The sequence below is a fragment of the Pithys albifrons genome, chromosome 10, assembly GCF_047495875.1.
Source record: "Pithys albifrons albifrons isolate INPA30051 chromosome 10, PitAlb_v1, whole genome shotgun sequence".
Lineage (NCBI taxonomy): Eukaryota > Metazoa > Chordata > Aves > Passeriformes > Thamnophilidae > Pithys > Pithys albifrons.
The window spans coordinates 29294847-29322358 of NC_092467.1; the positions used below are offsets into that span (position 1 = coordinate 29294847).

Below are 27512 nucleotides of genomic sequence, written 5' to 3' on the forward strand. Positions count from 1 at the left end.
CTGTGCACAGGCCTTGGAACATGAATGATCCAGGGATAACCCATTGACACCAGAGATGCAGGATCACACCGAGGGTGGTATATTAGAGAAGGAGGTGACAGCCACCATGCTGGAGATACACCACTGTGAGACTCTCTGGACAGACACAGCAGGTTCATTTCTTCTGTTTTCTGCAATGCTGAGTATCTCTGAATGTACTTTGAACAGTAATCATGTCCAATATCCCAGCCAGCAAGACCAGGAGACCACACCAGCACCTGCTTTTCCTCTCACCAGGTCTCATCTGTCCACTGGGAGCCTGTGAGCTCTGCCCTTCATTTGCGGCATCTCAAGGGCTGGAATGAGCCTGTCATGAACACCTGCTTGGAGAACCAGTTTAGGGGCTGACCCCCCAGTCTGGTCCTCCCAATGGATGGAGGTGGTGACCAGCAGAGACCCTACAGCTGATTTAGACCTAATGGGAGGGTAGAGAGGCTGGAGCAGCTATGAAGCTTGCCCTGTTCATCACTGCTCTCATGTAAGTTTGGAGGGCACTGCCGACAATTTAATCACAAGGGTTCTTGATTTGAATCTCAGCCCCTCAGTTAGGGGCTTTGTCATTCTCTCCTAACACTGGCTTGTGTATTGTTGCCCTGCACTGCAGTCCCTGCAAGGAGCCCTTGGTCAGTAGATCAGGACTGGACCGAATAAACAACTAATATTTAGGAGCCTCAGGGCATGAAAAAATTGACGTTTCCCTTCTCTAATTGATTTGTAGCCTCAGGCTTTCCCTATAAACTTGATAGGAGAGAAAGTAAACAGAGGAGCTGCTGCTGCTTCTCACCTCCTCCTTGGATTGCAACCTGTGCATCATCAAGGATAGCGGTAAAACAGGCAAAAAGACAGGATTTTGGGGTGAGAAATGCAGGATTCAGTGGCGAGATCCCAGAAGGATGAAACACATGGTGGGTGGCTCATGGAGGGGGATAAGAGGGACCTGCAGCAGGGAAAGGGTTGGGTTCAATGGGCTCAAGTGAAGAGCCTCCATCGTGTGTGTTAGAGAGGTCCAGAAGTTTGAACCTGGGGGAAATAAATGGAAAATGTTAAGGAAGGATCAGCCTGAAATGATCCAGACACACAATAAAGTCCCAGGTTGCTGGAGGGGGAGGGAGCGAAATTCCTGCTCTCCTTAAAGAGCATGAGTGATTAGTTCTAAAAGCCCTGTGCCAACGCTCCTCAGCGGCTGCTGCCACTGCTCAAGATAAAATAACAGGTCATCTGTTGGAGCAGAGGTCCTTCCAGACTGAAGCCTAATTTCTGTGCTCCAGGGGCTTAAGTGCTGGTTCAAAGGTCACCTCACAACACCCGCCACTGAGCAAGGACGAAGCTCATTTTCACTGAAAACAGAGACTGCAGAGCAGGACCCTGCACTCAGTCCATCACACCCCCTGGGTGTCTGCACAGTCTCAGTGCGGATGGAGAGGTTTGGAGATCAATAGCCTGGAATGGTGGCGGCAGAGCAGATGCTGATTGTGTCACCACACTGAGATGGGGATGTACCTTCACTCATGTAGCCAAAAGGTTTGAAGCACAGGCCTGCAAAATAAACCTCAGCAGCCAAAGTTAAGCCTGAGGGAAGCCCCCATGGCTCAGTTTCCTTGCACCAAAACACTCTACATTTCATGCAGGAACCATGTTATTGCTGCCTAAACTGTGCCCTCACCTGCATGGTGGATGATCTTTGTCCCAGCTAAAGATGCAAAATGCTTGCAAACAAGTGTAGCTCTCAGTAAACTCTGTGGTTTGAAGGGACCTTTCATTTCAGTTTCTTGCCTCTGGTTTCTTATTACTGGAATGGCAATAGTTAATGGGGTTTCAAAGGTAAAGCACAGTTGGTACAGCAGTACCTGAAGCACAGCAGACACCCACAGAGTGCTGGGTACAGTGATGTCCCTGCCCTTCCTGGAAGGAGGAGGACCGATGTCCTGGAGCTGGGGTGCTATAGAGCTAGAGCCAAGAAAAGGTCATATACTGCTAGCCTAGAAAACAGATTTACCTGGTTTTTCCCCCTTTTTTCCATCCCCAGGCAGTATGGAAAAACACAGTGCAAAATGCATGTGAAATAAAATGAGAATCCCTTTATTGGCCAGGTAAAGAGATAGGAAGAATCTCTCATCAATGCAACATGGTGCTTGTGTTAGAGGCCATTAGATAAAATAGCACTAGAAACTTGGGAAAATAAACTAAGCAAGATGCTTAAGAACCTGATTTAGACTAGAAGTTAGTCCACATTTCACCCGGGCCATGAATTTCCGTCCTATCCTCTTCATTTATACACCACTCTTTGTTTTTTCCTGTAACAAATCCCGTACTTGCAGTCCTTGATTGCCCTTGGAAAAACTACTGCTCTTGCTCAGAAAGAAAGAACCCACAAAATCCAAGAGTCAACTACATCACAACGGCAACACAAAAGCTCTCAGGGGCTGGTTGAGGTGCCCTGCAAACCATTCTAGGTTTTAATGTTTATTCATTATAAGCAGGAGCAGCTTTTTTCCATTACAAAGTGATCTATTTCACAGCTTTCAGCTCAAAGTGTCAAGCAATCAAGCAGCAGTTATGCCTTAACAATTGCTAATATATTTCAGCACCTAATGAATCTATGCAAAAAAGGCAGGTGAAGGCTACAAACAGCCTATAGTTAACTCCTGCCCTCGCCTTGCAAGGATTTTTATCCCCTGCCTCCCAGCCTTATGTTTTTACTGTGTGGCAATTAATTAAACAGATCAAGATAGAAGAAAGATGGAAACCTTATTACTGGTGTTATATTTCCATACTAGTTTTGCCCAGGGAAAAGGTTTCCCAGGAGATTAGCTAATAGTTAAGCTATTAAAGTCTTCTAAACTGGAAAGGTTATTTGCAAGGTCAGGCAACTTTACTAAGCTGGTAGTTTCAAAATTATCCTGGGTTCCTTTACTAATTCATCGATCAAAACGACACGTTTTAAATTACAGATGAAAATGGAACAGATTTAAGTTCCTGTCATGTAACCCCTGCATGAAAACTACACATTACAAGCCTCTGACCGTAGTAATTTTTAAGTGAGAATGAAACATTTGTTCTTATTATGAAGTGCTGATTTACAACAAATTCACAAAGAGCTGAACCAGCCTTCACACTGAAAACAGGTCATCTAACCAGCTTCTCCCAGGGGCTTTCAGCAGTTAATGTGACATTATTCCCCCAGTAGCATTAGCTACCCTTACCATTCCCAGTTAAAGACAGGGATGCAGTTCACGGGAAGGAGAGATATAAAGGAGGGTTCTTCTCATGGATTCACTAACTTAACCCAAAATTTCTATATGGGAATCCAAGAGACCTGCAGGGGACAGCTGAGCTCCTGTGTCCTGTCTCAGGGCAACACTAAATCCCACCTGTACTCAAGGCAGGTCATGAGATGTTTGTGTATGAGAGCTGTGTCCATCAGTGTCCCTGGAGAAATGCTCTGGATCCGTGACTAGGTAGAGAGTCTATTGTTTTCTTTCTGCTTTGGATTTTGAAGTCCTTCATCTACATCAATATCTGGATCACTCAGATGCCACTCTACCAGGGTGGGAGTATGGAGTTTCCAGGCTAACTCTGTCAATTGGTTGTTGATCATCTTTGCAGCTATTCCTAACACTAGGACCCCCATTTGGGGATAATTCCAGTTTGGGCTCTGCAGAAGTAGCATTTGAAATATCTTGCTTTGCAGAGATTGAGCTCTTGTTTTATTTGAAGTCAGGTACAGAGATCAACATTTGCTGCTTTTTACAGAAATAAAGTGGAGAAGGAGGTTGGGAGGGGTTAAACAAACCTGTAAAGCAGTAATGGTCAGACAGGTCCAACCAGGACTGGGTCACACAGCAGAAATCTGTGCTATATTTGAGGTGAGGCCACAAACTGTTAGCTGAGGATGTCACCAGGGTTTCAGCTCTGTACTGCAGCAAGAGGAGTCAGAGCCTTTGTGAGCAGGGCAGAGCTGCTGAGCCTGATGCTGCTGCTCCAGGTTGTTCTCTGTGCCACACAGGTTCTCCCACAACTCTGAAGTGTGGCAGATGCACCCAAGGCGTTATTCTGCCATGGACCAGTCTAGGAATGGCATCAGAGATACAGCCTCAGTTATAGTCCATGATGCTGTTGACAGTGGGTACAAGGCTCCAGGCAGGGGGTTGCAGAGGTGTCTGCCTTTAGCATCCCCAGAAAGCAGGTCCCTCTGGGGAGTATCAGAACAGTTGCCAAAACTCCAGGGCATTATTTTGGAGAAAAAAAATAATCATGAGCATCAAAGTCAGCACAGAGGATTGAGATGTCCCAGCCATCAACAAAACAGCTTCCAACTTTGTAGGGAGTGCTGGGGAGGCCCAGACTGACAGATCTTGAGGCCTTTGCATCCTGTGCATCACACCTGGGGTTCACAAGAGCTGTGTCACCCCTGAGCCATGCTCACATGGCCAATTATGTGCTGTCAGAAGCTTGTGTGCTGTTCCATTACTGGCTGCCTCAAACTGTCCGGTTTTGTGGGCAGCAGTGGCAGCATTGCTTTTCTTTCCATCTGGCCCCTCTGTCCTCCAGCAAAGGAGTCAGCACTTGTGGCTACAGCTGTAGCAAAACCCATATGTTGAAGCTTGGATCATTTTCTTTCCCAGCCAAGGCATCTGGATCTGTGGCTTGTTCAGCTAATAGCCTTGCTGGCAGTGCTGCAAGCAGCTCTGGAGCTAAATAGTCATGGAGAGGCTTGGGGAGGAGCTCACCTGTCCTACAGGGCACTTTGCTTTCTTTATTTTGAAAGGATGTGACTCACTGACATAAATTTCATAGACATATGGAGAAAAATGCTACTGGATAATAACGACCTCCTTTCAAAGTTCTCTGCTATCGTATCTCCTGTTACTTCAAGAATTGTTCCTGTCAAGGTAACGTGTTCATAAGTTTTTTTCATTGTGAATCAGTTGCAAAATATTCAGGCAGCAGGACATATGGAAATCATATGAGGTTTTACTGCATTACACTTGAAAGTGATCTCTTCAGGAACGCGGGGGCTCGCAAGTCGCAGGACGCTGTTTAATGCCTGACTGCTGAGACATCACCCAGAGGTGATGCATGGGAGGAGGGGAACCTGAAACATCTTGGTCTTTCATCTTTGGGGGTTGCTAAGCATTCTTGGTTGAAACTGTATTTGGTGCTGGTCAAAAATCTCCCCCTAAACTTTTTTCCAGGGAGAACATGGGGTTTGGTTACGTCAACGCCATCTGTGTTCTCAAAACATTTGTTTTTTCTATTGGAAACTGAACCCCCCACTGGTGAGCAGCCTGGTTCTCTGGATCCAACACCTGACAGGGGGATTTATAACTGATGAGCCCAGTATCACCCACTGTGGCAGTGTTTCCTGAGCTGGCACCTCCCTGCTGCCACAGAGCTGAAAATGAGACTTGAATGTAATGACAGGACAAGGGGAAATGGCTTTAAACTGGAAGAGAGTAGATTTGGGATGGATAATGGAAGAAATTCTTCACTGTGAGGATGGTGAGGCTCTGGCACAGGTTGTCCAGAGAAGCTGTGACTGCCTCATCCCTGGAAGTGTTCAAGGCCAGGTTGGATGGATCTTCCAGCAACCAGATCTAGTGGAAGGTGTCCCTTCCTATGACAGAGGGTTTGGGATTGGATGAGCTTCAAGGTCCATTCCAACCCGACTCATTCTGTGTTTCTATGATTCTATGAATGGTGACATGAGCAAGAGATTTCAGGAGTGGGACTTTCTGACTGGCTGTTCCCACCTCTTGTTTCTTGCCTGGCACTTCCCTGACTGCACAGATTACGTCTTATCATCTCCAACCATGCTCACTGCCACTTTTTTTTCTGAATGGACTCCACCCTCAGCATCCTTATAGGGTAACAGACAAAAATTTCTTTTTGTTTTCATGGCAACTTCAAAGCAGTGTACAGTGGCATTGCACAAGGCCAGCTCACACTTCTTATTTTGATTCTGCCTGTGCTGTTTTGAAGATGAACCAAACCTTGCACACCCACAGGATTCCAGAGGTAAGGAAATACATCAGCTGAGCTGATAGAAAAGTGTCCAAATATATGTGGGCAGGAAAGTAATTTGCTTTGCAGAAGGCCTGAAGCAGAGAGGATAGAAGAAAGGAAGAGAGCAAGAAGGAAAGACAGACATCTGCCATGCAGCTCCAGCACTGGTAACACAGATGCTGTGTTTGTTCAGACCAGAGCACACCCTTGTCCCTGGCAGTTCTCTGTCACATGCTGCACACCAGACGCAGCCATACATCAAAGATACTGAGCACTTGCTAAGCAGCCAGTGGGACCATTTATCATGTAACATATATGATATTCCATCATGGAATGAAGTGTGTTGTGCTAGAACACAGTGTCAACCACCTCCAAACATGCTGAATGATAGATTAGTGATTATGGTGTGACCGTCAGGCTTGCTTTGCTTCTTATTTAGGTCACTCTATCATTAAAACCCATTTCCAATCTCTGGTGGGTAAATTGTATTTTCGATATTCTAATGTGCATTTTATACTGGCACCTCTCTTAATTTCATCTCTGAGACTGACTGGTTCAGCTTCTGGAACAAAAAAATGGCTGAGCAGACCTATGTATTCTATTTGAACATCATGAAGTCTGTAGTTTTCTTCAGAGGACAGCATATGGGTTATTATTAAACCAGAGAACACATGTGAATATTTGAGGGAAGCAATCCAGCATTTAGGTTAGAAAATGTAAAGTCAGCTTGCTGTGAATTACATATCTCTGCATTTTGACCTGTTGCTGACAACAAATATATTTCACTATCACCTGAATAGAAATGATTGGGGATTTTTTTCTCCTCTAAATGAAAGCCAGTTGAGAGAAGCTGGCAACAGACAAATGATGCTCATTCCACCCCTGCTTTTATTTAATGGCTGATATCAAGATCCTCAGCATTCATTGGTGACACTACTATTAAAAACATATTTCTTATCTGGCTCTTTTATTCCTACAAATCGAGCAAGGAAATAAATCTGTGCTGATGGAGTGGTGAGCATGCAGTCATGGGAAGGAGAAGAGCTGGCCTTGAGCTCAAGGCCACCAAGCTGTTCACCTGCCTGGGCTGAGCTAGCCATGCATCATTTTCACACAGGGAACCACAAAACACCAGTCCTCAAGGAGCCAAAAATATGCTGGACACAAGAGAGGGAATGTAAAAGCCAAAGGAGACATGTGAGACCTCACTGCAGCCACTCAGCCCAGCACTGGTGCTTTATGGGAAGGGCTGGAACACCAGTACCTGTGTCCAGTTCTTCTTGTAGCAATCCCAAGTGGAGGGACAGAGCAGAGGTGCTTGGAGAGCAGCAGAGTGTGCAGTGCACTCTGCTCTGGGCAGGAGTTCATCCTATTAATTCTAAATATAATTATATTAATATGCCAATATACGGATGGAACACATTGCCAAATGCAAAATAATCCCAGTCAAGTGATGTGTGTGTATGTGTGTTCTGAGCAGCATTTTTTGTGTGACACATGATATACAAACACCACTACTCAGGTTTCCAGGATTAAAAATATATGATGAATTAAAATTTCATATGGAATTCTAGCTGTGGTGAGTACTGGAAAACATTATTTTCCCCTTCATGCCCAGAAAGGCTTTTATTGGGGAAGGTGAGTACATGTTTCACAGTCTTTTCCACAATGAAGGAGATTTTTTTTATATCACCAGTGTTGCTGAGAAGAAATTAAATTACCTTACCAGATTGGTTTAAGGTCCTGAAAAGCCCTGTAATGGTTCTTAATGCCATGCGGGTAAGGTGGGACAACACAGTGACTCAACTGAAATTTAATGATGAGTGAAAAGTCATCTTTGCTTACACTAACCAAACATGAGTTTGAGGTTATGTTTTGCCTCCAGTTTATCTGAATTTCTCTGTTTATTTTATTATCTGTCCTTGGGGCATGGACAAAGCTTTATGTGATTATCTAAAGTCAGCAAAGAAAGACATAACTTCAGGCTTCTTTAGATCTACAGATGGGCGTCTTTGCAGTGCTGGCACTGTGTGCAGACATGATCAGGTAACTGTCCTGAGGGATTAGGGTATCTGGTGACCAGTTCTAACATTAACAGGGAATATCTCAATCTTTCCTTATGATGGCATCATCTAAGGACCAAATGGGAAAAAGATAGAAGGCTGGGAAAAGGATTAAAACATTCGGTGCTTCCATATTTTTGGCTGCTCATTTATGGGCAGGTCCTGTTAATTTTCTGACTGTAAAGTCCTTGGGTAGGAACCCAGCCCTTATGTGGCCACAAGAGGAGATATTTTCTATCTAAAGAGGAATCCACTACTCCTTCTTACGGGGGGCCAAAACCCAGCAATGTCTCCTGGGGAGGTACTGGGCTCTATTTCTCTTTCTTGTATTTAAATGCAAAAAGGACATTTTGAGGTCTCAAGAGCTGACCGTTGTGTGTCTCCTGACTGTGCAAGAGCCACACTCACTGCAGAGACTTCAAAGGCAAATCCTGAGATATTCCAGTCTGCATCCTGCAAGCAGCCCGGATCAACAGGGAATAACGTCCCTTCTCTCCTCCTGTGGGACTCCCTCAGAAATAACATGTTATCATCCTCTGTTGCTCCATTTTTGAATCAGCTCTACAAGGACAACATAAGATGAATCCATCACACAACACTGATGAGGTCACAAGGCAAAGTTTGGGTGCAAATCACTTCCAGATTTAACACCAGCTTTGCCTTTATGCTTTCACTGAAATCACAACTTTACTGCATGAGCACAAGTAACTCAGGAAGGAGCCATTCACTTTGGAGTCAGGCTCTTGAGTCACTTTTGTGACAAAGTAAATCCAAGACTGATAATTTTTATGATTGTTTTACTGAGCACAGACATTAAGATATTGGCTTTGGCTGCACTCACTACCCTGCAGAACTTACTTATCCAAGCACAGCAGCAAAATGGGTCAGGGGAGAAAAAAACCCCAAAAAACAACAAACCTAAACCAAAAAACACCTGCCCACATAATTCTTTAATCCCTTGCAAAAATTGGATTAAGACCCAAGACATTGGGCAAAGAAATGCTTGTCCTGTTCTCCATTTCAAAGGAAAGGTGTCAGCTCAGACAGCAATGTGAACAAGCTGCAGTTTGAGCTGCAAGGTCCCTCTCCCATGGTTTGTAGGGCCAACCACAAACCAGGCAACTGAGAAAAGCCAACTCTCAAAGCTGCTCTGTGTTTACCTTAAAGGCATGTAAATCCCCAAGAGGCAGTTGCTTCCTTGACTCCATGAAAATAAAGCAGAGAAAGCGCTTGGGAAAATGTGGGTGAGCAGCAGCACCCACAGGGTCGATGGGAGGAGGAGGAGCAGGGGAAGAGAAAGCTTTTTTCCTGCAGTTTCTACCACAAACTGCTTTTTTTAGGTTTAATAGGAGAGTAGCATCTTTTCCCAGCTCTGAAGTGAGGGAGGCTTTGCTCAGCCCTAGGAGTGAACTGGGATATACAGAGGTAATATCAGTGACTGTAGGCCCTGTGCAAAGAAAATAAAGAGCTCAAGTTGCAGAAAAGAGTGATCTAGGAGTGAATCATAACAGAAATGTGTAGTCTGACTGCGAGCTCCCTGTAGCTCCAAGTTCACCATTTTGTCTGCAACAAAACCTTGGACTGACTTCATCCTCCAGAAAAAGTCACTTTGGTGCAGCTGGGAGGACTGGAAAACATCCTGGTATAAAATGATATTCACAGAGTAACCAGAGAAAGAAGAGGTCACACCATTTGTGAAAGCAATCTGAGCAGGGAAGCACAAGCACTGCTGGCAGCTCAGCTCATCAAGGAGCATTTAACACTAATAAACCAGAAGTGGAGGAAAGGAGATAAGCTCTGGCACAGCTGTTGGCAGGAGGGGGTTTTCTTGGGGTCATCCCCCAAACCCCAATATCTCTCCTAACTTTAGCCACTTAAATTCCCAGTCTTAGCTCTGACAAACTTCAGGTGATGCACTGTTTTTAATTTGTGCCTCCTGATGATGATGATGACAAATCCTACAGGAACACAAGCAGGCAACAAGGCAATTCCAACCTTGGTGCAGGCAAAGGAAGTGATATCATCCTGGGGGAACCCATGGGCCAAGAAGGTGAGACAAATGGGATTTTCAGAATCACTCTGAGCTGAACAAGGTCTGATCTCACTGGGGTTAATTGGAGGAACATAATTACTGGGGTAGTCCCAGCCAGGGCAGAGATGGGGGCTGTGCAGCATCAGGCAGTATTTGCCAAATGGATGAGACTGGAAGCATTGTCTTCTGGATCACAGCCCTCCCAGGGAATCCAGCCTTGATTAAGCTGGAAAACATGTTCTTGAGAGTGACCTTGCTGGTGACCTCCACAGGCTACATGAGGCCTCAGAGCCAGACCTGTGAGCAACAGTGCACCTCTGCTCACCCTCTGGGAAATGTCTCAGAAGACAAAACTCACAAGTGCAAAAGTTGGAAAGTGCCTGAAATAGTAGGAACAGACCTCTGGACAGGAAAGTAGGTGACTTCTGGGATAAGAAAACTGGTATTTGCACAATAAAATTCCACAATGACTCCAGATTCCCCTGGTGGAGGCCAGGTTTGATCTTTCACTTCCACTTGAAGTTAACTCTTCACTTCCTTCTTTTCCTTGAGTGTTTCCATGACTACTTAATGAAGCCTTCCCACTAAATCCTCTCTTGAAAAGCAGGAATTTAGAAAAGCTTGAAGAGTCCTTGGGGAAAAAAAAAGATAGCTGATTGGATCTGGCTTCTCCTCTGATCAGACACCATAGACATGTTGTTGGCTTCCATGAGGTGATTAGAACCAGAGGTGAGACCCGTGTGTTAACTGGAAAATATCATTATGCTCATCCCACGTGATCTTTCCCCACCAAAATGTTAGGAAACCAAGCTGTGCAGTATGGAGCAGCCTCAGATTGCTGGCAGATGTCAGGATGAAGAGGAGAAGTTCATTTCCACCTGTGAAGGAAAGGTCACAAGGAGCACAGCTCATGGCAACCTCCACCAGTGCATATCTGCCCACTGAACAGGGCAACAGGCTGATATCAGGGACATCCTCCATGCAGGCAGCACATCCCACAACTCTGACTTAAGTTAAGGTGAGATTAGGTATAAACCTCACAACTTCAGACACCCACTGCTGTCCAAACCATTTTTAAGGTCATTTTCCCCCAGATATTTTCAAAGAGCAGCTCCTCAAGGTGGGTGATTTCCAAAGAGGCTGATTGTGCAAACAAGCGGTGGCAGATGGTTGGAGTGGGAAAATGCACAGCTGGAGGAGTGGTGGGTTTATGTATTTTGCAGTGTTTGGACTGTTTGTGAGCGTAGCCTGACTCAGCAGTCTGCCTTTTCTCCCAGGCAAGAACAGATATTTCATACAAACTTTGCCATCCTGTTCTTGTTTCCTGTGTATAAGAAATGACCCGAAGGCGGAGAATGAGACAATGCAGAAAATTATGATGCATGAAGGGTACTAATAACCCAGAAGCATTTTGAAAGGAAACTTTTCAGCATCTGAATTGTTTAGCAGCAGAAGACTTGGAGAAGAGGAGGGAGTTACTGGCTGATTGTGGAAACAGGTGGCTGCACCATGGGAGCCAAAAATGAGATGTAGTTGTCACTTAAACCCTGTGAGGAAGAGGAAGACAAAGATTTTCTGTCCAAGGTGTTGGTGTGAACCACCCTAGGGTTGGGCTGTGCTCTGGAGGATGGGGAATAGCTGGGGAACAGCCCAACTTGGGCCTGCAGGATTAGATATGTGAGTAGATATTTCTGTGCCCAATGAAGTCAGAGGTCCCATTGCCTCAGTCCACATGGGTGCTGGTCACCTCCCCAGGTAGGACAACCCATCCCTGGAAGTGTTCAAGGCCAGTCTGGATGGATCTCTTAGCAACCTGGTCTAGTGGAAGGTATCCATGCCCTGGCCAAGGAGGCTGCAACTGGATGATCTTTAAGGTTCCTTCAAACCAAAACCATTGTATGATTCCACGATTCTGTGATCTCCATTTGCAGTGCTTCTCTGTAGGTCTGGACTGGGCTTGACTGGGCAGCCCCCATGTAAGGGTTTATGGATTTGCTCCTGACGTCAAGAGTTTTAAAGACTTCAGAGTAGTGATCAGCAAAGTAGTACATCACCAGACCTTGCTGTGGATGTCCCCTGTCCATACTGCTACTTCTGATATTTATCCCTGATCTTTTTACCCCTTCTCTTTCCACTGCATGGATGAATTCTTTAAGAATCCATCAGTTTCAAACAAATATAAATTCTATTTTTCTAAAACAAAAGCCCTTTAAAAAGCCTGTGTACAACGTACAATACTGAATTAATTTCCTTTGCTAGAAGTTCCTGTCTGAAAATCAGTTTGGCTTTGTGGGGTCTGGTTATCCACAAGGGGGAAAGCACAGCCTGAACCCGAGCCAGCCAAAGCTCAACACCTCTGAAAAGTCAGTCTGGGCTCCCCTGGGATCCTGGAGCTGGGCAGGCCACATGAGTTACCAGAGTCCTCCTCTGGAGGAGAAGCTGAGCTGGTATCTGGCTCACACATGGTCTGGACCATCTTGATGGAGACTTGCAAAGCTTGGTAGTCTGGACTGAGTTTCACACAGGGATTCATGTTAATGGGGTCTGGAGCCAATCTCTTCTGCTGGCTCAATTCTCCCCATCAGTGAGTCCTTCAGTACTTTTCCCCTTCCTGGTGTATGTGCCTCTTTTGAGACTGCCATAGATCACGAATTCATCTTCAGACAAACTGCTGCTTGCCCAGAGTTTGTCACTTCTTTCGGATCATCAGTAGAAAACGTGCCTGAAAACATTAATCATCGTTATCATCATTATTACTGTGATTGCTGCTCATTCCCAGGAAAACTATAGAATTTTCTCACATGAGAAATCCTAATAAACCATTAGAAAATGTTTTTTATTTTATATAAGCTATTTCTAAGAGGAAGAACACTCACTTCTTGCTCTTTTGGCTCAAAGCTGTGTGTGCAGGCACCAGCACCAGGCTCTGTATAACCCGAGTGAAAACAACGAAAGGTAACTGGGAAATAGATGTCAGCAGTGCCTCTAATCATCACAGGCTCCTTTGACACATGTTTTTAATTGCTTGAAGAAAAAACAAAAAGGGAAGAAAAGAAATAAAACCAGTTATGAATAATCTAATAAGCTCCCCAACCACCTGTGAAACGTGGCTCTCCAGCTGCAGAGAATCAAACATGAGAATAGAAAACAGAGCATTCTCCGGGGCAACACACATTCACATTAGATGCACATCATTCCAAAGCCACAGAAGAAAAATGCATTAATGCCATTTTTTGGCTCACAGCGAACATGCCACTCGGTAAAAAAGAATCTTGGAGGAGTGTTTATTTAAGGAACACCAAGAATCTGCTTTAAAGTAAAGAGGTAGAGGGGGAAGATGGAAGAGGGAAACCTGCTCCTTGGCATAATTTCAAATTAAAAGAACAACATCATCAAGAAAACCCCACATAGCATTTACTTGAGAAATTGCAGTCCAGCAGGCAAAATTACTCAGGAATAATTAAGCATGTTTCCCTGATATAAAGATATTTGAGAGTAAGTGTTCAAACAAAGTTAAAATGCAGAGCTGTATAGGCACAGCTTTATTCAAGAAGTAATTTGTTTACCTGGTATGAAAAGAGTGTTATGTTTGCTGCATTTTAGAGCCACCCAGCAAATGTCCTCATGAAGCTGTTTTTCATGGGAAAGAGCTTTTACACGGAGGGAAAAAGGTAACATCCTGACATGGAGGGTGGGGGAAAGTGAACTGGACTTTCAAGGCTGTTTTGACATGTTTTTCTTCTACGCTGAACCAGACTTCAAATACAGCTTCTTAACCATGACAGCTAAATGACCCACCCAGAGAACTCTTTTTCCACAAACAATATAGCATCGGGAGAAGGAGCCTGAGAGGAAAAGCAAACACTCCTTAAAGCAACTGCTTTATTTGGATAGTTCTGAACCACTGACTCTGGGGGCAGGTTTTAAGTCGGTGGGTGTGAGGAGAGGAAAGCTCATGGTTTTGATTTGAAGTAGCCACATCAAAACCTGTTTAAGAGAAGGGAATGGCAGTATTTTGAAAAATACATCCTTCTTAAGGGGATGTTAGGGAAAACAATTCCATGGCCTGTTGAATGATAAAAGCCAACACGCTGGCTGAGTAGAAAAAAAATATGCCTTTAAGTGCTTTGAATAAATCCAAGATATACCTTCCCTGGCTGCAGCAGTAGCTTTAGGTGAAGAAAGTTGTCATGCACACATGTTGCTTGTGGGGAGAGAAGGGTCAACCAGCAGAACTGGGGTCAAAATGTTGCTCTTTCTTTCCCATCAACCCGCAATCATGCATACAGTGTCAGCAAAAAACTAAAAGCTATCCACCCTAAAGGGACCTGGAGCACTATCCCACCTGGATGCATCCACCCACCCTGTCCAGATATCTCCTACCAATCAAGAGTCCCCAAGTCAATGCTGGTGCAGCAATGATGGATGAGACACAAATCTGCACGCTGGCAGCCATGGGATGGTGTTGGATAACAACACTGAGGGGGCTTCTGGGAAATGAGGACATCTCTTGTAGACTTGTCCAGGCTTTGACTTTGCCTTTCACATGTACTCCTCATGACTGTATTTTAAACCTACTCTGTGGCTTTATTTGACAATAGTATTTCCTATTCCACGCAACCACAGTGTTGCATCTCCCTCAGATCACTGTTCCTACATCCAAAGAAGCTCTTCCTACTTTTTGTGAACCACGTTGCACATTTCAGCAGGTGAAGAAAAGGAAGGCATGACATAGGCAGTCCTTCTGCATTGCCAGAGGCTTCTGGGTAGATGGGGAGCAGCACAGACAGCAACAGCAGATGGGTGATATCCCCACCCAAGTCCAAGTGTGGGGTGGGTGGCCGTGGCATGTCTGGACTAACAAAGGACTTATGTGCAAGCTCCTTCTCTGAGGGCCGTGAAGTTTCTGGCTGAGGCAGCCAGAGATCAGCAATGCATTTCCACAAAGGTTTTTGAGGTCCTGAAATGTGTTTTCATACCGGTGTGAAACAAGAACTAAACTTTTCAAAAACTTCTCTGAAATGTTTTTTGTTGTTGTTCTTGTTGTTGCCATTGAGACATCTGGTTTCAGATTGAGAAGATCAGGGTTTTCATTTAGATCCTTCTCTGCTTATAAATTGACCCCAGAAATACTGAAAACTTTCCCATGGAAATGTTATTAATGGGACTATTTCACTGCAAGACATTTTGCTTTGGGTGAAGCAGCATTTTCCAACAATGACAACAAATCTCATTAAATTGTTTGAGTAGCTCCAGTCTCTGAAAGCACCAAGTGGCTTTCTGAGCATCTTCAGATCCTGCAGCATAAAACATGCAGCAACAAAGTAACATTCTTGTCACCCATCAGATAGGCAATAATTCGGTATTCACTTTGCATATCTGTAATGGACCTACATCAATGGAGCTTTGTTTGCAACAAATCTCTTACAAAAATGGGGAAAGGAAAATGCCATGAAATACCTCCAGCCTCTCAATGCCATTCAGCAAGGATGCATTTTGGTCATTAATCATCCACATTTAGGCAAGTACTTAGAAAAGCCCAGCTGTTCCAGGCCACAATGCTTTCCTTTATTGCATTAACGTCTCCTTACTAACAAGACAACTTCAACACATGGTCTCCAAGAAGGACCATAATGCCTTATTCCCAGTGTGGTCATTGTGGCATTGTTTTATATTGAAAAGTTCACAGGCTTAATGCCTTTAAAAAATCCCAGTTCAGCCTAATTATGTTCTGAAGAGTTTTGTACAGGCGATATCTGGTTTCAAACCAGTGCTGTGCTTTCCTGACAGCTCCCAGGACAGCGTGGGGGTCTCTGGGGACTGTGAAAGTGAGCTCTTGTTTTCCCCTAAAATCCTTCACAGAAAGCACATGCTGGGAGTGGCTATGGATACCACCTCTCCAGAGATGCACGTTTGGCATGGAGCTGGATACGAAACAAGCTCTGAGCTTCAAACAGGTGGGAACTGCCTGATGCATTTAACCTGTGAAACAAGCTCTGAACTTCAAACAGGTGGGAACTGCCTGATGCATTTAACCTGTGAAACAAGCTCTGAGCTTCAAACAGGTGGGAACTGCCTGATGCATTTAACCTGTGCTTAGAGCCACATCCTGCTAAAGCACTGACGGAGTGACACCTTATTCCTTTCCCTCCCAGTAATGTGTACTGCAGAGCTGCTGCATTTCCTCTGCTCATCTCTAATTCAGGAGCTTTTTTCACCATGAATCAGACATCCTGCTTCCAGCCTTTTTTTTTTCCCTGATACTCACACCCACTTTTCCAGCAATGTGGTCCTTTTGCTTCCCACCGCTTGCCCTCCTACTCACCGATGTCCACCCATAACCGTAGCTCCCAAGCCTAGGCTTTCCCAGGGGAGTCAGTGCTGAGAGGGATTCAGGCACTGCTGAGCCACACCAGACTGCTGAGCACTTCCAGGTAAAGCTCAGTGGATGTTTTGCTGGATCTGGATGATCAGTATCCTCCCTTGTAGGACCTCGCTTCCTCATCCTCTCCCCAGGACCAGGACTGCACGTCTGGAGCTGCTCCCAGCCACCCCCTCTTTTGGCAATACCTTTCTCCATCGATGCCTTCCAGGGACTAAATCCACCACTGTTCAAACCCACAGCTTTGGAGTGGGTTTAAAATTTCCCAGGGCACATTCCTACAGCCTCTAGTTTCCAAACTCTCAGGAATTTGCCACACAAACATATTCCTTCCTTTTATTTGGTTCTTCCAAGTAATTAGAGGAGGGATTGTTTGCTACCTGTCATACCTTGGTTTAAGCCATTTGGGAACAAAGTGAGAAAAGAGAAAAAAAAAACAAAAAAGGAAGGGTTGCAGTGGATTAAGACTGCTGATTGTGGCAACAAGAGGAGGTATTTTAATGACAGGTTTAAGACTTGCTAAGTAACTGCCATGAGGATTATGAATACATTTTGAAACAGGGTAAGATTAAGAGATAATCCTCAAAAAAAAATACAGCAAATGGATATTTTTGATGAAAAATAAACTACAAAAAGAAAAAAAAGCCTTTGGAAATTCTGCATAAGAAAAGTTTTCCCTAGAATTGCTGACTGTGTTATACATTTTCAGGTCAGTGTCCTCAGCAGGATTAAATTGGTGTGTCTTAATGTGAGTGGAACGGCGTTGATTTATACCTCGTTTAAGTTGGGTATTTTTTAAATGAACTAACAAGCTCCTTGCCAAGGAGCAGCCTGGCATCCTCAGCTACAGGGAGCGTGGTCTGCAAGGAGCAAGCTGCCTTTCTTAGAAAATGAGCTCTTGCTCCCGAACAATGCCGTTATTGATACCTAAATGTCATATGGAAATTTTGAGGACACTTGGGGCCTTTCTCTTTCCTGACTCCACATGACTTGATCTTAACCCTCACCCAACTGAATCTCTGACCAGCTATTAGCTTTTGGATTTGACCCTTTCATTCTGTATTCATCACAAGTAACACAGAAAAAGCTCTATTTTCACTCAGTATTAGCAGTGGGAATGTACTGGCTGTACACGTGGTTTTGTATCCACAAATCGATGCAGGCAGATCTCTGCTGACAGTGAATCAGTTTCTGAACAGTTTTGGAGTCCTGCAAGACCAGCTGAAGACTCAAATTCTTGTGCTTGGTGAGGGATGTGGCCACTCCAACATCTGCCAGCTGTAACACAAACCCAGCATCCACACGAAGGATTGTGTCTACCCAGTGGACAGCAGAAACTGGGAATGTTTTCCTTAGTATCTTGTTAAAATGACACTTATTCCAGTTCAAAGAGGACTATAAATTTAGACATCAGTTAAAAGTGTTTTCAGGAGATGTTACAAGTTCTTTGAGTTAACTTGAAGCTGAGCTTCACTAAGTCTGTCTTCCAAATGAAAAATCAGGGAGTCACTGCATGCAGCAGGACTAGGAGTCTATAGTGGGAATCTCTGGTCTAAAACATATGTGAGCTTTGTCTTTTTTCCAAGAAGAATGTATTGATATTACCATACCTTGTAAGGTGCCTATGAATGAGACACTTCAGAAGCCTTTCATCTAAAAGCAGGAGAGAAAAAAGCACTCCATGGGAATAAAAATAAGAATTAATAGATCATTTTTGGTTGGTAGCATCCTATTAGCCTTTTACAGACAGTTAGCAGTAAGGAATGAAGGTCCCTGCTTGTCACACTGTTGGATACATTCTAACTGTCAAAGGCTGCACTCATGGATGGATCTTCTCATCATTTTGGACCAAGAGGCAAGATTCAAGTGATGTTGCTTCTGTGATATTAACTTGCATTTTGTGGCTGCAGAAGAACTCTCTCAGATTACAGAGAGACAGCAAACTGATTTAGATGAAGGGTAACATGGCTGAAAAGGACACAGTATTCAGGACAAAACCTTCCTCAAGACCCACTGGAATCAGTGCAGGCCACTTATCGCAACAGGTTTTGCAGCAAGCTTGTGGTTAAGCGTCCAGTTGTGGTCTTTGTTTGGTCCATGGCCAGAGAGAAGCAAAACTGCTTTTTCTCCCAGAGAGGCAGTTTCTTGCCAAGTATCCCCACACAAAGAAAACAAACACACAAGAAGGCACCATCACAGATACCTAGGGAGATAAGCTGCAAAAACATGTGCTCTGGGCAAAAGTGCAAGGTGCAAAATGTGAGTTCATGATCTACATGTGTTCTTCACTCTGCTTTGTTTATTTTTGCTCGGTTTTGATGTGTTAAATTAAGGGATAGTTCATGGCTGTAAGTCATCTTCTTGCTGTTGGAAGCCAAATAGTGGGAAGCAGGTATCTAGAACATCAGAGGCCAGCTGTTTCACACGGAGACTTCAAATGCTGGAGAGAGAACGTGAGTGTTTGTTCCATGGCTTACAATGCTGAAGTAACTCCAAAGTTTTAGTAACAAAAATTGCCCCCAGGCAAATTAGAAATGGATGAAAATATCTGCTCCTCAAAGTGTTTCAGGTATTGAGATCATTAGACTACCAGGGATGAGACCAAGTTTCCATGATTCTTTGTGGTACAGTTGCTGCTCCAAAGGCTTTGTCTTGAGCAGGACCAGCCTGTCCAGCACACAAGGTGGCAGGACTGAAAGGGTGACTCTGGCATCATGGTTCAGGAGGAGGGAGGGGAAAGATGGCACTCTACCTGCCTCTTTCACATGGGGAGCAGAGACACTCCCTAGCCCAGCTGTGTCCTCACAGATAGCTGGATGGCTTGCTAGTCCTTTCTACCCCTTCCATTGAAAGGGAAAAGTGTCCTTCCACCATGGCTCCTCTCTCTAAGTCACTATTATTTCTCCCCTATCCCGTGCTCCCATCTGCAACAGCCCACATTTGGCCCTACTCTGCTTTCATGATCAGCTGCTCTTTCATCAGCTATTTTGGTTGGCCCATCAGGCCAGGTTGGATGGGGCCCTGAGCAAGCTGTTCTAGTTGAAGGTGTCCCTGCCCATGGTGATGGGTTTTGAAATATGTGATCTTCAAAGTCTCTACCAATCCAAACCATCTGTAATTCTGTAATTTTTATTCAAAGTGGAGCCAGATATTTCAGGGAGTCAGACTGGCTGCTGAAGCCTGTCTTGTCTACATAGAAGTGGCAAGTCTTATAAAGGCACAAGCAAAGAAATTGTATAATTTAGAGAAGAGACGGATGTTCTCAACAGGTACAAATAGACAGTTAAATATTTATCTTTCCCTTTTCCAAGACACAAAACTAGAGAATCACAGAATAGTTTGGTTTGGGGGACACCTTTATGAGTCATCTAGTCTGAACTATCTGCATAGAACAGGAACATCTTTAACTACATCAGGTTGCTCAGAGCCCCATCCAAACTGGCCTTGAATGTTTCCAGGGATGGGCCATCCACCAGCTCCCTGCCCAACATGTGCAAGTGTTTCACCACCCTCACTGTAAAAACTTTCTTCCTTATATCCAGTCAGAATTGACCCTCTTTTAGTTGAAACCCATCACTCCTTGTCCTGTTGCAACAGGCCTGCTAAAAAATTTGTCCCCATCTTTCTCATAAGTCTCCTTTAAGCACTCAAAGGTTGCAGGAACACTTACCTAGAGCCTTTTCTTCTCCAGGCTGAACCACCCCAACCCTCTCAGCCTGTCTCAACAGAAGAGGTGCTCCACACCCCTCTGATCTTACTGGCATGGGGAACTTGGGCAGCAACAGCAAGCCAAAAAAAAAATTTTGTTTTTCAAACTTTCTACTGAATTTTCCCTTGCCACAGCAAAAAACCTGACTTGCTGCTGTTAACATTTAAAGAATATCATCCTTCAAGTCTAGTGGAGCAGTAAAATCTCAGAGTTGTCACAACCTGGCTACTAGTGCCTCTGGCAAGTGTGCTGTCAAGCACCAGGGTAAAAGCAGCAGCAATCAAAGCTAGAGGATGATCGAATATTTCTGTTTTGTGTTTCATTGTGATCACTGTTTTTATCTTTGGTTTCATAACAGGCCACTTAAGGAGGCAGTGGGGAAACTGCTAGAAGAAAAAATCATGTCACAGGCAGTGGCTGAGAACCCAAATATCATCCAGTGTTTGTGTGTGTGAGACAGGGAGGGCTGGATTAAGTAATAAAAAGAAATATTATTATTGTTTTCCTCACAAATAAACAGTGAACTTCTCAATTTGTTGTTTATGGGTTTCAAGGCTTCAGCTGTTCTCTGGAAGCATTTCCAAGTGCCAAGGTCCACCAAAGTTTACCATAAAGATAACTTTTCTCCTAAAATTCCAGAAGTGAGATATTCATTCCCAGTTATTCAGTTCCCCAAGCAGGAAACAGAGGGTTTAAATCATCAGTGGCACTCTGGGACTTCAGAGGAATTAAGCCAAGCACTTTTTTAACACGCCCCAGTCGCCAAAAGAGTTTGCATAAAATGCATACCAATAATGAAGGCTTTCATATACTCATCCATCATTGTACACAGGGATTGAATACATCTGTTAATTTATTTCCAATAGATAATCCAATCTGTTCAGAACAAAAGGAAGGTCTCACTACCCTGCTTTTTTCCAGTCACTATTTCCCTTTTACGTCCATCACAACTCATTGATACCTGTGAGGCCAACAAAACCACAACAGCCACCTTGCTTATGCACAGCCTGGCATTAAGGCTGTAGCTCTCCTGTATGTTTTCCCAAATCCAGTTTAAACTCACAATGTACTTTATTAGCTGCAGACAGAATATTTAAATTAAAAATATTTTTTTAAAAAAAGTTTCACCTTTTGAAATTGCAATTGGTGATATTCAAGCCAAATGTTAGCCACTTGTTTTTAGGACAGAGGGTGCACCTAAGCACAAACCTTTCTCTGTTTCTTGAAAAAACAACAATAAAACACCCTTTGCCTTTTATCCACATCTGGCTGCAGCAAAAACAGTGACCCATGGAATTCAAAATTTCATACTTGACTGCTGCAGGCGAAGTCCAGAGGTTACTCTTGCTGTGTTTGTGAAAGTTGTACCTCTGTCAGAAGGAGAAGTGCTTACTGAAAAAACACATGGGGGTTCTGTTTCCAAAAATTATGGAATTAGTTGGTGCTGAGACAGTTTTTAATGCCCTCATGGCACTTAATAGGGAATGGCTCTGTTAATTGCAGGACAAGAGTAAAGAGTCCATGTCAGATCTTATGCATGGAGAGTGTCACCCCCACAGCTCAGACAATCTGTGTTGCAGAAGAAATGTCTCTCCAAGGGTCTGCAAAGGCAAGGAGACTGCTAGACATAAATAATAAAATAGTAGCAAACTTGAATTCAACCTTGACGCTAAAGATGTCACGATATCACGATGATTTAAGCTTCCCAAAAATTCAAGGAGGGGAGGAGTTATCAGGAGAAGAGAGATGAATTTAAGTCACTTTCCCATTGCTGCCATCCATAATCACCCTTCTGCATTCCCAAGGACCATCAAATAGAATTTGGTCTCAATTGAGAAACTGGGAGTCATACTCAAATCCATCTTTGTCTGACAAAGCAAGCTGCCAGCAACGCTGCAAACCTATTTGTGAGAGGTATGAGCCCAAAGACCACCACTATTATTTTATTATCCTTTAGCTTATTGATGGAGGTTTCAAACTCTTTCCTTATGTTCCTGTTCTCTGGTGAAAGGGGTTCCCCTCTTGTTGGGCATTTTTAGGGATGAGAAAGTACAGCTGGGTGAACACAACTCTGTGGGAATAGAGATGTGAAAAACCTCTGTCCCCATGAAGGATATAGATGTATGATGGAGCTGTCAAGTAGGCAGCTGTCCTTTGCTGCAGTGGGATCCAGGATCATGTCCTTTGGGAGAGGTTGTGCCCTGGGAGGGAGCAGTGCTAGCACAGAATAATCCTTCCACCTTTATCACCAGGGAGTCAACTCTGCTCAGGTACTTTGGAGCCTCCCAAAGAAAGGCTATGCGACGTTACTGATACAGGAATTCTGCGCTGTATTGAGTCCTCTGCACAGGAGGGACAGGTCAGAAAATGTACTTCTACACAGTAAATGAAGGTCTTTGGAGACATTGCACCCAGACCCCTCATCTCTTCTATCCATTTCCCACCAATTGTGTGGGAAGAGGCAGCAAAGCAGCATCCTCAGCCATGAGCAATGACCCGTGTCCCAGGGCAGCCCTGTCTCTGTGCACAGAGATGCCAGAGCGTGTTGGGGCACAGCAGCACAACAGCAGAGGATGAGGGGCTGGCCAATATGGCCAGGTCCTTGCTGTGCTTTCTCCCAGCATATTCACTGCAAGATCCATGTGCTGCTCCTCAGAAGGGAAGTGTCCAATCCCCAGATCTGTTTTTGGCTGAGTTGCAAATCCCATCATCTTTCATGTGTGTGTGGGGAGGGGGTGGTGGGTGACTCTACAACTTTAATGATTGCAGAAGGATATTCATCTGCCGGTAGGACCTTTAGGAAGCACATTTCCTTCTGCTTTGCATGTGATTCTGAAAAACATTTGGTTGACATCTTTCTTTGAAGCTCCTCAAACACCCTACATAACTACAGAACCCAAGCAGAACACCATTGGCAGAACCACAGTTTCACAATATTTTGATTAAGAAACAACTCATCCTTTCTGCTTTGATGCTTCCTGGTCTGTGTTTCCTGGAGTGAAGATCTCAACACTGAGAAGCCACTGGACCTCATCCATTTAAAGGGAGGATGGTTCCTCTTCATGGCCTGAGCTCAGGAAAAGACTCTGAAAGCAAGGTATGAAGCAGATATTTAAACACTTTTTTTTCATGGTATAGAATTAAAGATGTTTAAGTCCTTTCCTGACTTATCAGCATGAAGTTTCAGCACATGCCATGGCAACTATACTGAACATGCTTGAAATAGATGCAGGATGAGGACAGCTGCATGCTTATACCAGCACGTATGTGCTTACAAATCATTATGTACTACAATAACCTTTGTAATTCAGACACTGACAAATGAAAAAAAAACCCAAAACATAAAAAAGGCATGACAAAATAAAAAGGCATAACAAGAAAATCATAACACGAGAGAGCATAAAGACAAAGAGCATAACAAGTCAAAAAACACTCTCTATATATTGTGTCATTGGCCTTTCCTCTTAGGAAGATCTGTGTAAGAAACTTCCTATTATTTCTTTTAAACCCCAAGATAAATAAGACACTACATCATAATAGCCATATAGGATCTATAGTAGAAATATTTCTTTCCATTTGGATCACCTAAGAGTTAACCTAAGAGAAAAACAGAGCATGATAATGACACCAAGCCTATACAGATAAATATCATATGCTTTCCAACTTCATCACATTTGGTTTATATCAGCAGTGCTAAATTCCTCTGTAATTCCCAAAATTGCATTCCAACTGGTTGACATCCACATTAGCTGGATGTTAATCCAGTTAAAAATAAATGCAAATTTCGAAAAGAAAATGAACTCATATGTGCTTGGAAAACAAACTATTCCCAGTTTGCTGTCTTTTGGGAAACATCACCAGTGTTTCTTTCCCATTCCTTTCAAGACCATTTGAGAGGTTTGCTTGATTAAGGTGTCTTAAAACAAAAGACCAAAGGAAAAGGCAAGAGTGGAGACGACTCCCCAGCTTCTCCGAAGGTGACTTTTATCCCCACCTCCAAACCAGATCCTGTGGTGGCCTTGCCACCCATCCAGGTCTCTGTCACGCGTTACGTGGATTTCCAGCTGCGCCACTTCTCCTATGGTGTTGTTCCAGTTGCAGGGAAATGTGATTAATGCACCAGTTTTTCTGGTGCATTACCACTGTTTTTAAAGAGAAGTGTATTCACATTGGTATTCTTGCTTTCCTTTTTTCCCCAAGGTCCTGCTTGCCCCTCCCTCCATCCATCCTGTTCCAGGGCTATCCATTCTAGCACCATCTGGTGAGCCCCAGTGATATTACAAGCTCCTTAAGAAAGCCTTAAGCAGGGAGGAATCCCCAAAGGTGTGAGGGATATTCACTCTTACATGGAAGAGCTCCTGGTGATGACATCTGAGCCTGGTCCATGCAGCTTTTGCCGTCCAGCCTCATTTACCTGCCCAGTTTGCTCCCCAAAGCTCCCAGGTTTCCCATGCAATAACGCACAGCGGCATTTCCATAAGTCTGCAAGGAGGCTGGCCCATGCTGGGATGGAGTCTGTGTCCCTGATTACAAGTGCTTTAATGTCCATTTCCCCACTCCTTTGATCCTGCCCATGGCATGCAGTAGAAAGGAAAATCTGGCTTTTGTCTGAAGCACATTTAACCCCGCTGCCCAGAAATGGGACCTTGTCAGTCAGTGGATTTCATGGGTGGATGAATGAGATCACAGCAGTCTTCAGTTCATTAAGAATAAAAGGCCGTCCTAGCTCTTGCTTTAGATCTATTAGGAAATTAATGCATTTAATGTCAGACCTTAATGGCAACAGGACACAGTATTATTACTTTTATAAGACAAATACAAGCAGTAGCTAAATAGCTCATCAGCTCCTGAGCTGGAGTGGATTTCAGACAAGCTCCTGCTGCCCAGCTGGTACAAAATCCCCAGTAACAGACCACAGATGGTACCACTGCAACCAGGGGTCGAGCAGGCATGCTGCTAAATTGGTCTGCAAACAGCAACCTGGACCTTGGGATTGCATGTCCCTGTCTCCAGCCAGGATTTTCAGAGGAGTTTGATATCAGGAGCCAAGCCTGGCCATTTCTGGGGGAGGTTTTTAGTTGGTTTTTTTTTGTTTTTGTTTTTGTTTTTGGTTTTGTTTGGTTTTTTTTTCGCTTTAGGGACTCCCAGAATCCACCCTGATATCAAACCTCCTGTAGGCACTTCTTTGAAGAAATTAAGCATTTGTCAGAGATATGCCTGTGTGTCTGCAACTCTGTTTACATCAGATGCTGATCAAAGTTTGAGCTATGCTGAGATAGTTTCCCTGTAAAGCAGTGGCGGTGTTGAACTTCAGGTCTGTGTGTTCAAATACAGTCCTCCAAAAACCTGCTCTGGGACATGTTACAGAGTGGGTCTGCAGCATGGTGTCCTCTCCTGAGAAGGAGTTGTGCTAGAAGTGGGAGGGAAGGGATAAATGAGTCCTCTGGACTTACAGTGCTGAGATTCAGGAGCAGAAAGGCTGATTGCCCAGTGTGGTGGTATCTGCTGATGTTCCAGGACCTATATGCACATTGGCTGGAGGAATGGATAGGGCAAGCTGCCTTTAAAATACATTCATGACATGGTGTTGGTCTTCACTTCTCCTGAGTCTGTATTGCTGCATGACCTCACTTGTCCACTGCCACAAAGAAGGGTCATGCTGATTTCAAAACAGGGGCAAAACAACAACAGTGACATTTCTGGAGCTTAACCAATTTTCCATTCAGGTTCCACTAAAGTCACTACCCCACATGTCTGAGGAGCACCAGCAGCTCTCCTTGTTTTTGGCTGTTCACTGCCATTTCACATTCAAATGATCACAAAAATAAAATAAGCCTTCAACAGCAGCTAGAACCAAAGATTATTACTTTGCTTGTGCCAGGACTACTGCATGGCAAGGATGGAGTTTCCCTGATCTAAACTCATTACCAATGTCAAGGTGTATGAGCAAACAGTTTGCTACCAGGAGAAAAATGGAGAAAACTGGAAAAACCTTCATGGTTTGTCTGTAATAAACAGGCTGGGATAATCTCTAGATTATTATTATATGACAGGTCTGCCTGTGTGAAATTTCCTGGTTTGATCATTGTTTGCTGTGTGTACCCACGAGGAGTAAGCAGTTTCCTCCTCATCTGTTCACTCATACAGTCATCTATCAGATAAACAGAAACACAGGTATATCCAGCAGAGAGGGTTAAAACACTTCCAGCCATAAAATAGACATGTTTTGAGCTGTAATTATCCACTGGGGCTGTCCCAGGGGATGTGGTTGAGTCTTCATTGAAGATTTCCAGCCAAGGTTGGGTGTCAGTCCCAGGGCATCGTTCCACTCCTGCATGTGGGCTTGACACAGCACTGCAGGAGATGTAGGCAGTCAAGAGCAATCCCCTGTGATCTTAAAATAGTCAGCTCTAGGAGGGATCTGATCTGAGAGTTCATGTGTTGATATGTCAGCATTGAACTTAGCTGGAGTTCAAATCTTCACAGTAAATTCAGCAAGTGTTAACGTTTGTTGATGTTAATTAAGACACTGAATATATGACTGCAGAAAGGCTATACATACAAGCAAGGCTTGGCCTGGCACTATCCAACAGGATTAAAAGGCATGATGCCTAATCCTTTGTGTAGTCCTACCTGCCTTGTCTGGACTGGGGTGAGAGGAAGGTGTCTGTCAGCACTTGCTTTCTGCGATTGCTGAGAGAGAGACAGAATCACATCTCTCCTGGGTGCTTTAATTGCAAATAGCTAAAACATCTGATTCATACTTAGCCTAATTATGTTAATCTTAAAACAAATAATCCCAGCTCTTATGTTGTCAGGGCATAATTTTGCTGTTATTTCAAAATCATAGAAAATGGAGCTGGAAGGGAGTTCACAAGGTGATGTGGTGCCAAAAACTTATATGGATGCCAAAAACACTCCAAGTCATCCCCAGGAGGTGGAGGTGCCCCGTGTGGATTTGCAGCAGTGGCAAATCCACAGTCTGCCCCAAAAATCTGTGCCAGAACATCCCTAAGTCTCTTTTACAGATTTTAACCGAAGTCTCTTCTGCTACAGATTAAGGCTGTGATTTCTTTCCTAGTTGCTCAATGGACACAAAGCCAGTTTATTAATTTCCTTTCTATCTAAATATTTGAGTTACAATCTCATGACTTCACCCTCCAACCACCCTTCTCAGGACAGCATGAACTTGGTTCTTGTTATTTTCCTGCAGAAATCACATTTTCTAAATCTCTCATCATTCAAGCTCCCATTTCCTTGCCTGTTCTCCCCAGCTGTCCT

At 44.0% G+C, this 27512-nt stretch overlaps 1 long non-coding RNA gene across 1 annotated transcript in view; it reads left to right on the plus strand.

The window, feature by feature from the left end:
* The window catches only part of LOC139676393 (uncharacterized), a 236635-nt gene that overhangs the window by 168175 nt on the left and 40948 nt on the right, over window positions 1-27512 (plus strand). The gene's annotated exons all lie outside the window — the stretch shown is intronic.